This window comes from Lissotriton vulgaris, chromosome 8 (assembly GCF_964263255.1).
Source record: "Lissotriton vulgaris chromosome 8, aLisVul1.2, whole genome shotgun sequence".
NCBI lineage: Eukaryota > Metazoa > Chordata > Amphibia > Caudata > Salamandridae > Lissotriton > Lissotriton vulgaris.
Genome location: NC_141696.1, coordinates 444,472,558 through 444,490,997, shown reverse-complemented (window position 1 = coordinate 444,490,997; position 18,440 = coordinate 444,472,558).

Genomic DNA, 18,440 nt, shown 5'->3' with positions numbered 1-18,440 from the left:
AGATTGGCCTTGGAGGCGCCGTTCACTGTGGATGAGATTGCCATCGCCATTAGGTCCCTGCGATCGGGCAAAGCGATGGGGCCCAACGGTTTGCCTATCGAACTTTACAAACTGCGACCGGACAAAATGGCCGCCCATTTGCGTACTATGTTTCTTGATGCGTTCGAAGAGGGCTTCCTTCCCCCTGAACAGCGCCTGGCTACTATAGTGGTCATTCATAAGGACGGCAAACCTCGTGACCGTTGTGCCTCGTATCGCCCCATTTCATTGCTTAACGCTGAGCCTAAGATCCTGGCCAATGTTCTAGCTAATCGTTTATTATCAGTGATTTGTGACTTGATCCATCCGGATCAGTCCGGTTTTATCCCCCACAGGAATACGGCTCTCATCTCCGCAGGCTCCACAGTGTCCTCGCGAGAGCTGAGACTCTCTGAACCCGCAGTGGTGGCGTCCTTAGACGCCACAATGGCTTTTGACACCATTGAGTGGCCGTACTTATGGGCTGCCCTTTCTAAGTTTGGTTTCGGTCCTGGTTTCATCGCATGGGTGCGGCTTTTGTATGAGCAGCCACTAGCCCAGGTTGTAGTAAATGGCAGACCTTCTGCGTCGTTTCCACTGGGGCGTGGCACCCGTCAGGGGTGCCCGCTCTCTCCACTTCTTTTCGCATTGGCGTTGGAACCCCTCGCAGCGTGGCTCCGTTGGGAGCCCTCGATAAAAGGGATCCAGTGGACACCAGATCTGGAGGATCGCGTCTCGCTATACGCAGACGATATCCTTCTTCATTTCACTTCACCCCAAAAGTCCCTCAATGTGCTCTTCGATGTTCTCACCTCCTTTGGGAAGAACTCCGGGCTTGTTATTAACAGGCCCAAATCCTGTGTCTATGTTATAGCGGGGGTACTGCCTCCGCTACCCCGTAGATTTCCGATTCAAGTGGCTGCGGATGGCTTTAAATATTTGGGGATTTTTATTTCTATGGACTCCTCCGTTCGCTATAACCGTAATCTCTATGCCCCTCTTCGTCGCCTCAAGCAGGATGTACGAAGGTGGCGTGATTTGCCTATATCCCCGCTTGGACGAGCGGCACTTTTTAAAATGATGTCCCTCCCCAGGTTTTTATATGCCTTACAGAATTTCTTCGATCCTGTTCCTTACCGTTATTTCCGTGAGGTGGAAGGCCTTCAGAGGCAGTTAATTTGGGACGGACGGGCTCGTATCTCCCTATCGAAACTTACGCTTCCATAGTACGATGGCGGTATAGCTTTGCCTGATATCAGGCGTTATTATTGGGCCTCGCAATTGAGTGCGATCAACCATGTGACGTATTCTCCAGGGCCCACTCCCGCTTTCGCCATGGATAAATTTTTGCTGCCGGGCGGCAACTTTAACAGAGCCTTATATTCGAAGCCACCACTCCGGCTTCTGACTGGCCCGACGAGGTGTGCCGTGCGTGCCTGGAAGGACGCGACTGTGGCTACAGGTTGGAGTGATAGATTGACGCGCATGACCCCGCTGTATGATTCTGAGCGGCTTGGTAACCTGTAGCGTATGAAAGGGTTTGATAGATGGGATTTGATTGGTATTAGCAAGGTGGAGGATCTATGGGCCAAAGGCACAGTCAAGTCCTTTGAGGCCCTGAAGTTAGAATATCAACTTGACGACAAGGAATACTTTCGCTACCTCCAGGTAGGACACGCCCTGCTCTTAACCTTCCCCCCGGGGACGGACATTCCCCAGTTGTCCCCGCTGGAAGACCGTATTCTGGATGGCCATGTCCCGGACAGCACGATTTCTTTAATCTACAAAAAGCTCATCAACACCAGGGCGGACCTTCTAGTGAAACTTCGGGCCTCCTGGGTGACGGATGGCCTCGATTTAGATGACGAAGACAGGCAAATGGAGATTTCCTCTCCCAAGGAGGTGGCCATTCCAGCTCAGTTTCGATTTGTACAACTGAAGATCCTCCACCGAGTATATGTGACTGGTGTGCGTCTGGTACGGATGGGGCTCGCAACTGATGGACTGTGTCGGCGTGGCTGTGGAATGAATGGCACCTTTCTTCATATTTTGTGGGAATGTCCGGTTATTTCTGCCTTTTGGTCTAGGGTGCATGATGTGATGGGGCGAGTTACTGGGGTCCCCCTCCTCCCTGAGGCGAGGCGCTGCCTGCTTAATGTGTGGGAACCCACGGATTGTACGACCGCCCAGACCTTCTGGGTCACCCTGGGCAACATGATTGCTAAAAGAGACATAGCGCAACTTTGGGGCTCCCACAGACCACCAGGAGTAAATGCCTGGAAAGATAACATGGACTGGTGCATGTTTCGGGAAAAGACAGTTCATGAGGCTCGAGGTCGCCCTAAGAAATGGGGTAGGATTTGGGCACAGTGGAATGAATACCAGGGAGACATTTGTACCCCACCACTTGATTATACTGAGACTATTCCCTCATCCCCGTAATTAATGTTCCCTTTGATCAGCATCCATTTCTTCGACATTCCTTTCATTGTCTCCCTGCCCCCTGCAGAACTGGTCCCATTCTCATATATTGATTTCCCCCGTCCCTACCCCCAGTGAACTAGATATCGTAGCCACCATGTGAGTGTCTTTGTTGTTTGTTTGAATTTCAACAAAATTACAAAATTGAACCTTCCTTATCCTCTATATGAGATCTATACCACTGCACCGTATTGCATCGTCTTTTGACTTTTCCGCACTTTATTGTGGTTCGTAATTCGCTTTGTCATAGCGGCCGGCCCGTTCGGGTTGTAGGCAGGCGCTGTGTACTGTGCATTTGTTTAATAAAGGTTTTAAAAAAAAAAAAAAAAAGAAGGAAACATTGGATCCTTCTTGCCCAGCGAATTACAGACCAATATTTTTGCTTCCATTTCCAATTAAAATCTTGGAGAAATGGACTACAAAACATCTGTCTGGTTTCTTGGAGTCTACGGCATGCCTGGACAAAGCTCAATTTGGCTTCAGGCCGGCTCATGGGACGGAGTCAGCATTGGTGACTGTTTTGGATGATCTTAGGACCCGCGCCGACCAAGGTCGAGCAGCCTTTTTAGTGCTGCTCGACATGTCGGCCACGTTCGATACGGTCAGCCATACGATCTTGATCAGGAGGCTGGAAGAGACAGGGGTGTCTGGCCTAGCCCTTGAGTGGCTGGTGTCGTATCTCAGTCATAGACATCAGGTGGTGGCCCTGCCACCTTTCAAATCTAACATCAGAGGGGTGGGTCAGGGTGTACCCCAGGGGTCGGCCATTAGCCCAATTCTTTTCAATCTTTACCTCCGCCCCCTGATCAGATTAATAAAATCTTTTGGCATAGCAGTCACCAACTATGCGGACGATACCCAGCTTGTCTTCTCGTTTGAGGGCAAGCAGGCAGTGTCACAAGAAACCTTTCACCGCTGTATGATATCCACGGCAGAATGGCTGTGTCAGAATTCGCTGCAATTCAACAGCTCTAAAACCGAGGTGATGCATTGTTCAATGGACCGTATTTCTAGACCTCTTCCACAGGACTTTTGGCCCCCTTCTTTTCAGGGCACTAGCGCGCCGGCTGATTCTGTTCGGAACCTGGGAGTGGAGTTTGGTTCCAACCTTCAGCTGGACGTGGCTGTGAACAAAATGGTGAGTACTTGTATGGCCTTGCTCTGCACGCTGCGAAAAATCTTACCTTTGCTCCCCGCGCAGTCTAGACCAGAGGTAGTGTGGAGCATAGTCTTGAGCAGACTCGACTATTGCAATGCATTACTTCTGGGGGCACCAACGACTTTTGTGGGGAAGCTGCAACGCGTGCAGAATTTTGCTGCCAAACTTGCTCTCTCACGCCGCCGCTCGGATTCGTCTGCAAAGGCACTAAAGGATCTTCATTGGTTGCCGATCCCCCAGCAGATTGATTTTAAAGCCCTCTGCCTGGTGTTTACAGCCCTTCATGGCCAGGGACCGACACCACTACAAAATTTGTTTTCCTGGTATTCTCCTTCCAGATCTCTCCGCTCGGCTTCAGCTTGCTTGGTATTCGTTCCCAAGATTTTGAGATCCCGGATGGAGGTCGCTCCTTCAGGTATACTGCAGCTAGACTGTAGAATTCCTTGCCATTGGGTCTGAGAACGTTGGGAGATATTATCTATTTCAAGAAAGCTTTATAAAATCACCTCTTTCCCAGAGAAGAGTAAGTGGGATTAGCAGCTGATAACATCGTGTATGGAAGACCACAGTCTAAGCACCAGGATGCCCTTTGGGTGACAGACATAGCGCTATACAAGTATGCCAATACATACATACATACATACATATGAGGGACTTCATGGTGATACAAATAGGCCAATCATGTACATCCAATCTTAATAACAATTTACACAGGGAGCACTTACACTCTGGCACTGATCAGCAGTGGCAGAGTGCCCAAAGCATCTAAACCAGCAAAAACGAAATCCAGCACAGCATCAAAAATACAGGATGTAGAGGCCAAAAAGACAGGGTAAACCACGCCAAAAATGCCAGGTCTAACATAAGGTAAGTAATTTAATATCGATTTACATAAATATAGAATTTCAAAATATTTAAGTAAATAATTTAGGGCCCTATTCACAGAATGAATTTAAGACTCAATCCTAAACTTACTACTATTTTGGTATTCACAGAATGCCCTTACTCATTTCGGTATTCACAGAAGGCACTTACTCATTTCGGTATTCACAGAAGTTAGTAGTCCTATCTTTAGGACTCCTAAATGCCTTCTGTGAATACCGAAAGTCTTAAAATTACGATTTTTCTCATTTTAGGAGTCCTACAGTTAGGAGTCCTAACTTTACTACTAATTGGTAATAAAATCAATGTTAATTGGTAAATAATTTTTATTAATTGATTAATTGATAATTATGTTAATTTTATAAATTTATTTCCCATAGCAGGTTGTGGGTTTATAGGGGTACAGGGTGGGAAATAATTTAATTATAATAAATTAAATATTTTAATTTGTTTATTGGTATTTATTTTGAATTAATTGTTCATTAATTTGTAATTGCTAATTAATTAATTGTTAATTAGTAATTAATTTGTATTAATAGGTAATGCATTTTAATAATACATTTTTATTTTTATTTTTAATTGATTAATGATTATATTATATTAAATTATTAATTAATTTTAATAAATGTTTTATTGGTATTAATATTGAATTTATTTTTATTAATATATGAAGTATTTACTTTCCCTACTGTTGCTCTCACTGGAGTGGGAATAGTCATTTTTACCCCTACGCTATCCAACGCTTTCCCTACTGTTGCACTCACTGGAGTGGGAATAGTAATTTTTACCCTTACGCTATCCAACGCTTTCCCTACTTTTGCACTCTCTGGAGTGGGAATAGTAATTTTTACCCCTACGCTATCCAACGCTTTCCCTACTGTTGCACTCACTGGAGTGACAATAGTAATTTTTACCCCAATGCTATCCAACGCTTTCCCTACAGTGGCACTCTCTGGAGTGTGAATAGTAATTTTTACCCCTACGCTATCCAACGCTTTCCCTACTGTGGCACTCTCTGGAGTGGGAATGGTAATTTTTACCCCTACGCTATCCAACTCTTTCCCTACTGTTGCACTTACTGGAGTGGGAATAGTAATTTTTACGCAAAACACAGAAATAATAAGGGGTCCAAGGGGAAGTATATTGATAGACCAAGTAGTATTCTGTCCCCCATCTACAATATACCATAACAAAAGAGGATACTACAGATCGAATAATCATGGCTTGATCCATCGCTGGTGGTTTTGATTTAGGACAGCTCCCGATTGTACATGGTGAGCTGTGCTATCAAATACCGGTTTCTCAAATCCCAGATGATGAAGTTCTGCCATTTGGTGGGCTGATGGGATTCCTTTCCAGGTCAGCGCAGGTTTAGCTGCTACGGTTTCTGTTTTTTGCTGCATGCTACTTTGTGGACAGACCAGTAGTATCATTTTTTGTTAATAGTAATTTTTACCCCTAAGCTATCCAACGCTTTCCCTACTGTTGCACTCACTGGAATGGGAAAAGTAATTTTTACCCCTACACTATCCAACGCTTTCCCTACTGTTACACTCACTGGAGTGGTAATAATAAATGTTACCCTTCCGCTATCCTACAGTAAAAATATTGTATATTTTGTTATTAATATTATGTTAATATATATATATTACCTACTAGCGGTCGCCAGTAGGTATATATAGTTAGGATTTTTTCTCTATGGAACTTTTGAAAATTCTATGTCTAATAACTTTGGCGTTTGTGGTCGGAATCGGCTGAAATTTTCAGGAAAATGGCACATTTTGTTTCCGAGCAGCCCCTGAAAATTTGGGGGGGTTCCGTCAAGGGGGGGCCGAGAAAAAAGGGGGTTCCCAAAACACGTTTTTCCCATTCATTTTTCCATAGGGCGTTTGGCCTCACTTTTAGCTCGAACGGCTGAATGGATTTGCACGAAACTTGGCAAAATTGTAGGGACTGTTAGCCCGATGTGCATTTGCTGGGTCTCAATATATGTGCTCCAGTGGATTTTGAGAAATTAACGTTTAAAAAAACAGATATATCTGTGACAGCGTACCCGATAGCGCACCAGTTCGCGTACTTTTCGCGTAACGGAGCTTTGCGAAGCGAAGCTGATTGGCTCTCCGGTGTCTCTCAACATTCTAAACAGTCCGGAGCGGCCGCCATCTTGTCTCTCGGTAGGATCGAGAGACAAGAGGAGGCCAAAACGAAGGGGGAAATGAAGGAAAGGGGGCAAGGTAGACCCCTCCTGACCTCCTAGGATTGATGAGGGGAATATTAAAGTGGCCCGCGGGGCAAAAAAAAAAAAAAAATTGCGATTTTTCGCCGTAGAGGCGCGTCCCGGTACGTGAACCGGGAAGCTAACTGGGCAGCTAACCGGCAGCGTAACGGGAGTCTGAGGAGAAGCTGATTGGCTGTCAACAGTGGTGAGCTCTCTTTCTAATCCTCCAACTGGACCCACAACTGAGAATTCGCAGGAATTCTGTAGCTCACTGGCTACATTCTTCACCTCTAAGGTGATGGATATCTACTCCACATTCTCCAAAGAACCAGTGGGAGGATCCATGGACCTATCCATCCATCCAGCGCCCACTCACCCTCTCTTCGCTCAGTTTCGGTCAGTCACTGAAGATCAGGTCTGCATGCTTGTTGCCAAGATCAAATCTGGATCTCCGCTTGATCCATGTCCTCCCCTCATAATGAACCAACTACATAACACCATCACCCAGCCGCTCACCGATATCTGTAACTCCATCTTCAAAACTGGTGTCTACCCTGAGATTTGGAAGAAGGCTATTGTCAAACCTCTGCTCAAGAAGCCTTCCCTAGACCCCACCGTTACGGCCAACTATAGGCCTATTGCTTGCCTTCCCTTCCCGGCTAAAATCGTAGAGGCCATTATGAACCAACAGTTGTCAGAGTTTATTGAGCAAAATGGACTCTTGGATGACACTCAGTTCGGGTTCCGGAAAGGACACGGAACCGAGACAGCGCTGATAAAGGCCTCCGATGAAATCAGACATATTATGGACTCGGTAGGAGCGGCAGTGCTTATCTTGTTGGACCTATCGGCGGCCTTCGACACGGTCGACCATGTCATCTTGGTCGACCGTGTCGCAGCCCTCGGGATTAACCATCTGGCAAAAGAACTCATAGTTTCTTTCTTAGCTGACCGTAAGCAGGCAGTCAAACTGGGTAATCATTACTCACCGACGTCTGAACTGCCTTGCGGGGTCCCTCAAGGATCCTCGTTAAGTCCGACGCTTTTCAACATTTATGTCGCGGACTTGGCGAGGGTCATCAAATCTTATGGGATGCGTTTAACCACCTACGCAGATGACACCCAGCTTGTGCTGGCGGTGCATAAGAACGGCCCAGTGGTAGCAGCTAAGCTTCAGGAGGGGTTACTGGACATACAATCATGGATGCACAAGAACTGTTTGAAGCTTAATGCGGAGAAAACGGAGGTGATGACCTTTGGTAATATCTCTCCAGAGTGGTCCCCGACATGGTGGCCCAGTCAGATGGGCCCTCCTCCGGTTCCAGCCGCCAAGGTCAGGAATTTAGGAGTGATTTTTGATAGCAAGTTATCCTTTGGATATCATGTTAACAAGGTGGTCTCTGCGGCGTTCTTCATGCTGAAAAAAATAAAAAAACTTCTGCCGTATTTACCAGCATCAGCAGGAAAAACACTGATTACTACCTTAGTGTTTTCCAAGCTTGATTATGGAAATGCTCTCTTTTTCAACACGCATAAATGCATCCTGAACAAGCTTCAATCTGTCCAAAATATGGCAGCACGGATACTGCTCAACATACCCAGACGCCACTCCACGTCGGCAGCCATACGTCAGCTCCACTGGCTAAGAGTGGAGAGCAGGATCAAATTCAAAGCTTTGTGCATTGCCTATAAGGCCATCCATCAGACTGGACCGAAGTTCCTAAAGGAGGCATTTCAGGTGTACATTCCTAAAAAGAACCTACGATCAGCAGCAAGCTATCAACTGTCTGTACCCCGCACAAGAACGGCAACATGGGGCGACAGACGATTTTTGGTAGCAACTCCAATATTGTGGAACTCACTCCCCTTAGACATTAAAACTGCGCCAACCCTGATTAGCTTCCGCAAGGCTCTGAAGACTTGGCTCTTCAATCAATAATATTATTAATATTAACCATCTGGCAAAAAGAGCTTATAGCTCTTTCTTATAATATCGTGTCCTGACCACTGTATCTTGGAGTATCTCATTGCGCCTAGACACCTCAGGGTAGTAGTGCGCATTAAAAATTCCATAAATAAATAAATAAATAAATAAATAAACATTGTAAACAGTCCGGAGCGGCCGCCATCTTGTCTCTCGGTAGGATCGAGAGACAAGAGGTGGTGAAAAACGAAGGGGGAAATGAAGGAAAGGGGGCAAGGTAGACCCCTCCTGACCCCCTAGGATTGATGAGGGGGATATTAAAGTGCCCCGCGGGGCAAAAGAAAAAACAGAAAATTGCGATTTTTCACGGTACAGGCGCTTCCCGGTACGCCAACCGGGCAGCTAACCGGCAGCGTAACGGGAGTCTGACATCTTGTGTTTTTGGAGCGTCCGGTTTGCGTACCGGGTAGCGTTCCGGTAAGCGTAAGAAGGGGAAAACCAAGAGAAACAGTAAAATAAAATTTAAAGGAATAGATTTCCACCAAACTTGGCAAAATTGTAGGGACTGTTTGTTTGTTGTGCCTTTGCAAGGCCTCAAGATATGTGCACGTGTGGATTTTGTCTAATTAAGGTTAAAAAAAAATATATATATATCTGTAAGCGTGCTCTGGCGCGCTTACGTTACGGGTTTTGTTTGCGCTGCAGAGACGATACGTCATGTTTATGCGACGCGTCATGAGGCGTCTCACGTGGCTACGTGATACGTCACGTAATAAAGAATATATTTTACAGCTATAGATATTAGCTTTTAAAAAACCAATGAAATTCACTGAAAAAACCATGGGTTATAGACCATATATAGTTAGGAATTTGCATTTACAAAACCATGAAAATTCACTGAAAAAACCATTGGTTATAGACCATATATAGTTAGGGATTAGCATTTACAAAACCTTAATTTACTCGCACAAAACCATAGAAACCATAGAAATTCGCATATATAGTTAGTTGCAATAACTATATATCGCGCACCCGCAATCCACTGCTGATGATGTCACATATTACATCATTCATGACATGGTCAGTGACATCACTGATGACATCACTGATGACATCTCAAATGACATCACTGATGACATCTCAAATGACATCACTGATGACATCACTGATGACATCTCAAATGACATCACTGATGAAATCACTGATAACATCTCATTTGACATTACTGATCACATCACTGATGATATCATTCATGTGATAATACGATGAACCTCTTTAGACTCTAATATAACCTTAGATACAATCATTGTAAACAGACACTCACAGACTGTCACTCATCCATGGAGTTACTCACACACCTAGTCAGTCATGCAAAGAATCAATCACACCTCCATTTCCTCAACTATACAGTTATACACACCTTACTTAATCAAACATATACTAACACATATTTACTCTCTTATACAATCACTGAAACAAGTTCACAATGATCCATACAGCCACTCACACATTCACTGGCTCTTATGCACAGTTATTTATATATGTCAACTCTTACATGTACTGTGTTTTACATATGTACTTACTTTGACATGTAGCACTGAGAAATCCAATCACTTACCAATACACTCATGCAGATAGTCTACCGCCCATACAGCTGTTTCCACATGCACTTTTGAACCCATACATCTACTGAATCAACTGCTCACACATCTATGCACAGAGTCACATACCTCCCAGCCACCCCCACACACACACTCACTCTCCCATACAAATATTTGGGCAACCAATCAATAACCCATATAGTTACTCATATAGCTACTGATCAACACATGCAGCAGTTTACAGAACTACAGAAATAATGATGCACAAATTAAGACAGTTTAGTCACTAACCCATGCACTCAGTGAGACACATTTAATCATTCTCTCATACAGTCAGTCATGCACCTACTAAATCCTTCATCCAAACACGTATACATCCACTCATTCTTCAATATGTAAGACATATTTTAACTTTACAGAAACATACAGTCACTGGATGTTGTCATCAGTGATGTCATTTGAGGTGTCATCAGTGATGTCATCAGTGATGTCACTGACCATGTCATGAATGATGTAATATGTGACATCATCAGCAGTGGATTGCGGGTGCGCGATATATAGTTATTGCAACTAACTATATATGCGAATTTCTATGGTTTGGTGCGAGTAAATTAAGGTTTTGTAAATGCTAATCCCTAACTATATATGGTCTATAACCAATGGTTTTTTCAGTGAATATATATATATATATATATTTATAACGTACCTTTGTGCCGCCTCTTCTACTTCCTACGAAGGAGAATGCTATGGAAATACAATGCGTGAGACCCATTACACGCAGGGATGGCACCTCTCAGCGAGTGTCTGAAGGCAGTGAATGCTTAAAGGAAGGGTGATAATGGGAGTGACCCGGACCGCCGGCACATATCAATGGCCGCATGACGACGCTGTCAAGGACAGTTCATACTTCATGGAGGGGTCTCCTTACTTCATCGAGGTCCCCGAGCCTGCGAGCCGTTGACAATGTGAGGCATGAGAGCGAGGGAAATGAACTCTGTTTCCGAGGACAAGTGCCATGGCTTCAAATCAAGTCAGCGAACATTGCTACTCGGCTGCACGTTGGGACAATGTAGTGCAAGCGAGTAAACGGACCACCGACCAGTAAGTGTGGAACAATGCCTGCTGGGTAACGTAGTTCTATGAAAAGGAACTCTGGTGCAATCCGTGCCATGTTTTGCAGACACCGTCAACACTACTTCAGTGGTTGAGTTAGAGACAGAAGCTAATGGCACCAGTGGAACTATGTCGACACACAGCATCAGAAGAAGGTAGTAACCGAAACGCGTCATGCAAATGTGTTGAATAAATGGATTTCAAACATACCTTTGTGCCGCCTCTTCTACTTCCTACGAAGGAGAATGCTATGGAAATACAATGCGTGAGACCCATTACACGCGGGGATGGCACCTCTCAGCGAGTGTCTGAAGGCAGTGAATGCTTAAAGGAAGGGTGATAATGGGAGTGACCCGGACCGCCGGCACATATCAATGGCCGCATGACGACGCTGTCAAGGACAGTTCATACTTCATGGAGGGGTCTCCTTACTTCATCGAGGTCCCCGAGCCTGCGAGCCGTTGACAATGTGAGGCATGAGAGCGAGGAAAATGAACTCTGTTTCCGAGGACAAGTGCCATGGCTTCAAATCAAGTCAGCGAACATTGCTACTCGGCTGCACGTTGGGACAATGTAGTGCAAGCGAGTAAACGGACCACCGACCAGTAAGTGTGGAACAATGCCTGCTGGGTAACGTAGTTCTATGAAAAGGAACTCTGGTGCAATCCGTGCCATGTTTTGCAGACACCGTCAACACTACTTCAGTGGTTGAGTTAGAGACAGAAGCTAATGGCACCAGTGGAACTATGTCGACACACAGCATCAGAAGAAGGTAGTAACCGAAACGCGTCATGCAAATGTGTTGAATAAATGGATTTCAAACGTACCTTTGTGCCGCCTCTTCTACTTCCTACGAAGGAGAATGCTATGGAAATACAATGCGTGAGACCCATTACACGCGGGGATGGCACCTCTCAGCGAGTGTCTGAAGGCAGTGAATGCTTAAAGGAAGGGTGATAATGGGAGTGACCCGGACCGCCGGCACATATCAATGGCCGCATGACGACGCTGTCAAGGACAGTTCATACTTCATGGAGGGGTCTCCTTACTTCATCGAGGTCCCCGAGCCTGCGAGCCGTTGACAATGTGAGGCATGAGAGCGAGGGAAATGAACTCTGTTTCCGAGGACAAGTGCCATGGCTTCAAATCAAGTCAGCGAACATTGCTACTCGGCTGCACGTTGGGACAATGTAGTGCAAGCGAGTAAACGGACCACCGACCAGTAAGTGTGGAACAATGCCTGCTGGGTAACATAGTTCTATGAAAAGGAACTCTGGTGCAATCCGTGCCATGTTTTGCAGACACCGTCAACACTACTTCAGTGGTTGAGTTAGAGACAGAAGCTAATGGCACCAGTGGAACTATGTCGACACACAGCATCAGAAGAAGGTAGTAACCGAAACGCGTCATGCAAATGTGTTGAATAAATGGATTTCAAACGTACCTTTGTGCCGCCTCTTCTACTTCCTACGAAGGAGAATGCTATGGAAATACAATGCGTGAGACCCATTACACGCGGGGATGGCACCTCTCAGCGAGTGTCTGAAGGCAGTGAATGCTTAAAGGAAGGGTGATAATGGGAGTGACCCGGACCGCCGGCACATATAAATGGCCGCATGACGACGCTGTCAAGGACAGTTCATACTTCATGGAGGGGTCTCCTTACTTCATCGAGGTCCCCGAGCCTGCGAGCTGTTGACAATGTGAGGCATGAGAGCGAGGGAAATGAACTCTGTTTCCGAGGACAAGTGCCATGGCTTCAAATCAAGTCAGCGAACATTGCTACTCGGCTGCACGTTGGGACAATGTAGTGCAAGCGAGTAAACGGACCACCGACCAGTAAGTGTGGAACAATGCCTGCTGGGTAACGTAGTTCTATGAAAAGGAACTCTGGTGCAATCCGTGCCATGTTTTGCAGACACCGTCAACACTACTTCCGTGGTTGAGTTAGAGACAGAAGCTAATGGCACCAGTGGAACTATGTCGACACACAGCATCAGAAGAAGGTAGTAACCGAAACGCGTCATGCAAATGTGTTGAATAAATGGATTTCAAACGTACCTTTGTGCCGCCTCTTCTACTTCCTACGAAGGAGAATGCTATGGAAATACAATGAGTGAGACCCATTACACGCAGGGATGGCACCTCTCAGCGAGTGTCTGAAGGCAGTGAATGCTTAAAGGAAGGGTGATAATGGGAGTGACCCGGACCGCCGGCACATATCAATGGCCGCATGACGACGCTGTCAAGGACAGTTCATACTTCATGGAGGGGTCTCCTTACTTCATCGAGGTTTCCGAGCCTGCGAGCCGTTGACAATGTGAGGCATGAGAGCGAGGGAAATGAACTCTGTTTCCGAGGACAAGTGCCATGGCTTCAAATCAAGTCAGCGAACATTGCTACTCGGCTGCACGTTGGGACAATGTAGTGCAAGCGAGTAAACGGACCACCGACCAGTAAGTGTGGAACAATGCCTGCTGGGTAACGTAGTTCTATGAAAAGGACTTGGTGCAATCCGTGCCATGTTTTGCAGACACCGTCAACACTACTTCAGTGGTTGAGTTAGAGACAGAAGCTAATGGCACCAGTGGAACTATGTCGACACACAGCATCAGAAGAAGGTAGTAACCGAAACGCGTCATGCAAATGTGTTGAATAAATGGATTTCAAACGTACCTTTGTGCCGCCTCTTCTACTTCCTACGAAGGAGAATGCTATGGAAATACAATGCGTGAGACCCATTACACGCGGGGATGGCACCTCTCAGCGAGTGTCTGAAGGCAGTGAATGCTTAAAGGAAGGGTGATAATGGGAGTGACCCGGACCGCCGGCACATATAAATGGCCGCATGACGACGCTGTCAAGGACAGTTCATACTTCATGGAGGGGTCTCCTTACTTCATCGAGGTCCCCGAGCCTGCGAGCCGTTGACAATGTGAGGCATGAGAGCGAGGGAAATGAACTCTGTTTCCGAGGACAAGTGCCATGGCTTCAAATCAAGTCAGCGAACATTGCTACTCGGCTGCACGTTGGGACAATGTAGTGCAAGCGAGTAAACGGACCACCGACCAGTAAGTGTGGAACAATGCCTGCTGGGTAACGTAGTTCTATGAAAAGGAACTCTGGTGCAATCCGTGCCATGTTTTGCAGACACCGTCAACACTACTTCAGTGGTTGAGTTAGAGACAGAAGCTAATGGCACCAGTGGAACTATGTCGACACACAGCATCAGAAGAAGGTAGTAACCGAAACGCGTCATGCAAATGTGTTGAATAAATGGATTTCAAACGTACCTTTGTGCCGCCTCTTCTACTTCCTACGAAGGAGAATGCTATGGAAATACAATGCGTGAGACCCATTACACGCGGGGATGGCACCTCTCAGCGAGTGTCTGAAGGCAGTGAATGCTTAAAGGAAGGGTGATAATGGGAGTGACCCGGACCGCCGGCACATATCAATGGCCGCATGACGACGCTGTCAAGGACAGTTCATACTTCATGGAGGGGTCTCCTTACTTCATCGAGGTCCCCGAGCCTGCGAGCCGTTGACAATGTGAGGCATGAGAGCGAGGGAAATGAACTCTGTTTCCGAGGACAAGTGCCATGGCTTCAAATCAAGTCAGCGAACATTGCTACTCGGCTGCACGTTGGGACAATGTAGTGCAAGCGAGTAAACGGACCACCGACCAGTAAGTGTGGAACAATGCCTGCTGGGTAACGTAGTTCTATGAAAAGGAACTCTGGTGCAATCCGTGCCATGTTTTGCAGACACCGTCAACACTACTTCAGTGGTTGAGTTAGAGACAGAAGCTAATGGCACCAGTGGAACTATGTCGACACACAGCATCAGAAGAAGGTAGTAACCGAAACGCGTCATGCAAATGTGTTGAATAAATGGATTTCAAACGTACCTTTGTGCCGCCTCTTCTACTTCCTACGAAGGAGAATGCTATGGAAATACAATGCGTGAGACCCATTACACGCGGGGATGGCACCTCTCAGCGAGTGTCTGAAGGCAGTGAATGCTTAAAGGAAGGGTGATAATGGGAGTGACCCGGACCGCCGGCACATATCAATGGCCGCATGACGACGCTGTCAAGGACAGTTCATACTTCATGGAGGGGTCTCCTTACTTCATCGAGGTCCCCGAGCCTGCGAGCCGTTGACAATGTGAGGCATGAGAGCGAGGGAAATGAACTCTGTTTCCGAGGACAAGTGCCATGGCTTCAAATCAAGTCAGCGAACATTGCTACTCGGCTGCACGTTGGGACAATGTAGTGCAAGCGAGTAAACGGACCACCGACCAGTAAGTGTGGAACAATGCCTGCTGGGTAACGTAGTTCTATGAAAAGGAACTCTGGTGCAATCCGTGCCATGTTTTGCAGACACCGTCAACACTACTTCAGTGGTTGAGTTAGAGACAGAAGCTAATGGCACCAGTGGAACTATGTCGACACACAGCATCAGGAGAAGGTAGTAACCGAAACGCGTCATGCAAATGTGTTGAATAAATGGATTTCAAACGTACCTTTGTGCCGCCTCTTCTACTTCCTACGAAGGAGAATGCTATGGAAATACAATGCGTGAGACCCATTACACGCGGGGATGGCACCTCTCAGCGAGTGTCTGAAGGCAGTGAATGCTTAAAGGAAGGGTGATAATGGGAGTGACCCGGACCGCCGGCACATATCAATGGCTGCATGACGACGCTGTCAAGGACAGTTCATACTTCATGGAGGGGTCTCCTTACTTCATCGAGGTCCCCGAGCCTGCGAGCCGTTGACAATGTGAGGCATGAGAGCGAGGGAAATGAACTCTGTTTCCGAGGACAAGTGCCATGGCTTCAAATCAAGTCAGCGAACATTGCTACTCGGCTGCACGTTGGGACAATGTAGTGCAAGCGAGTAAACGGACCACCGACCAGTAAGTGTGGAACAATGCCTGCTGGGTAACGTAGTTCTATGAAAAGGAACTCTGGTGCAATCCGTGCCATGTTTTGCAGACACCGTCAACACTACTTCAGTGGTTGAGTTAGAGACAGAAGCTAATGGCACACAGCATCAGAAGAAGGTAGTAACCGAAACGCGTCATGCAAATGTGTTGAATAAATGGATTTCAAACGTACCTTTGTGCCGCCTCTTCTACTTCCTACGAAGGAGAATGCTATGGAAATATATATATATATATATATATATATTTTTTATTTTTTTTTAATTTTTTTTATTTTTTTTTTCAAGGGGGCAGGGGGGTATGCCAATAAATCACTTTTTAAAATCATACATATATGCAATGTAAATGTAAATGTAAATTGATACTTGTATAGCGCACTACTCACCCGCAAGGGTCTCAAGGCGCTTCTACGAATACCGCTGTGGAACCCATCCTGGCTTTCCCTGTGAGGCGTCCACTCCTGGGCACCCCCAAGCTGGAGGCCAGGCACCCTTAGCGTTGTGGAGGCCATTGTGGAGATTAAGCAAGCTATTGCCCAGAGTTGCAGAGTGGGACTCCATGATTGGAATAGGCACTGAGGCAAGAATTATCAGGTCCGTGGAATTTTGAGCCCAAGACCCACCAAGGCGGGGAATTGATCCCTGGTCCCGGGCCAGACCTCTGCATCAGGGTCTGCCGCTCTAACCATTGAGCCACACTTCTCCACTCCACATATATATATATATATATGTTTTAAAAAATAAAAATGTATGTTTTTTTATAACTTAAATTAATTATTTCATAATTTTAAGGTTAAGTATTTTAAAGTATATTTTAGTTAATTATTTTTAATATTTCATTAATCATAAATTATTTTTTAGACATTTAAAAAAAATCGATATTTTGACTAACTATATTTTTTTTAAACAATATTTTTGATTCAATATTTTTGTACTTACCTGTTTGTAGATAGGAATTCGATATTTTGTCATTCTATATTTTGTCATCCATATTTTGGGTATTCTATATATTTATTTATTTAAAAAAAAAAAATTATTAGCAGCACAGGAAAGAAATGTAATCAAAAACAAACATATCAAGAAGTTAGCAATGAGAAATAGAAAAAGAAAAAAGAATTTCAGATCATGGACAGGATAAACATATCATAATAAATGAATTCTCATTAGACCCAGACACATCAAGTGTAATTCATGTTGCAGGCAAATATTATAAATCAAAATTCATATGCTAAGTAGGCCTTCAATAAGTATTCGTTTCAGCAAATAACAGACCCCCAAATCTTATCAAATTTAACCCAGGCCTTATTACCTCTAATCCTAGCCAGAATCTCATTAAGTAATGACCACCAGTCCATGAAGTGTGGGGGTGTAGGGGAAATCCAAGCACGGGCGATTATAAGTTTTGCGCATGATAACATGATTGTAATTATAGACTTTTGTGGAGTGTTCGCGATATTAACATCAAGCAGAACTAAAGCAGGATCCAGGGAAAATGTACATCCTAATTTTAATTTCATTACATTCTCGACCGATGTCCAAAATTCTGATATCTTAGGGCAAGTATACAACATTTTGGTATTCTATATTTTGTCAGTGATCGAGCGTGGCGCAAGCAGACAAGGCTTATCTCAGAAGCGTTTTACAGGTTAAGCATTTGTGAACACATACAGTAACTCATTGACAACACCACAAAAGGGATACCACACTAGGATTTGTATAAAAATAAGTATTCTTTATAAAGGCTTAGCACAAGACCCAATAACGTAAAAATAGGCCACAATACTGTTTAGGACTTTAAGAGTTCTTTAAAATGCGTAATTCTCTTGTTCTGTGCGCTTCGCGCACTCCTGTCCGACTTTCACAGTGTGAAAAACAATGTCTAAAGGGACTGCACAGGCCTTGCAGACTCCCTGGTCTGAGGCTTACACACAGGGGTGCGAGTCGAATTACAGTACCTTTGAGTCTGGCTCGAATGAGGCGTATGAGAAGTGAAGGCGGACTCGGAGCATAGACGGCTCCTCTGCGCTGTGATCCCGGCTCGTTGCGGTGTCTCTGTGCGAGGCGTAGAGCGGGGGCCACGGAGAGCGAGGGGGACG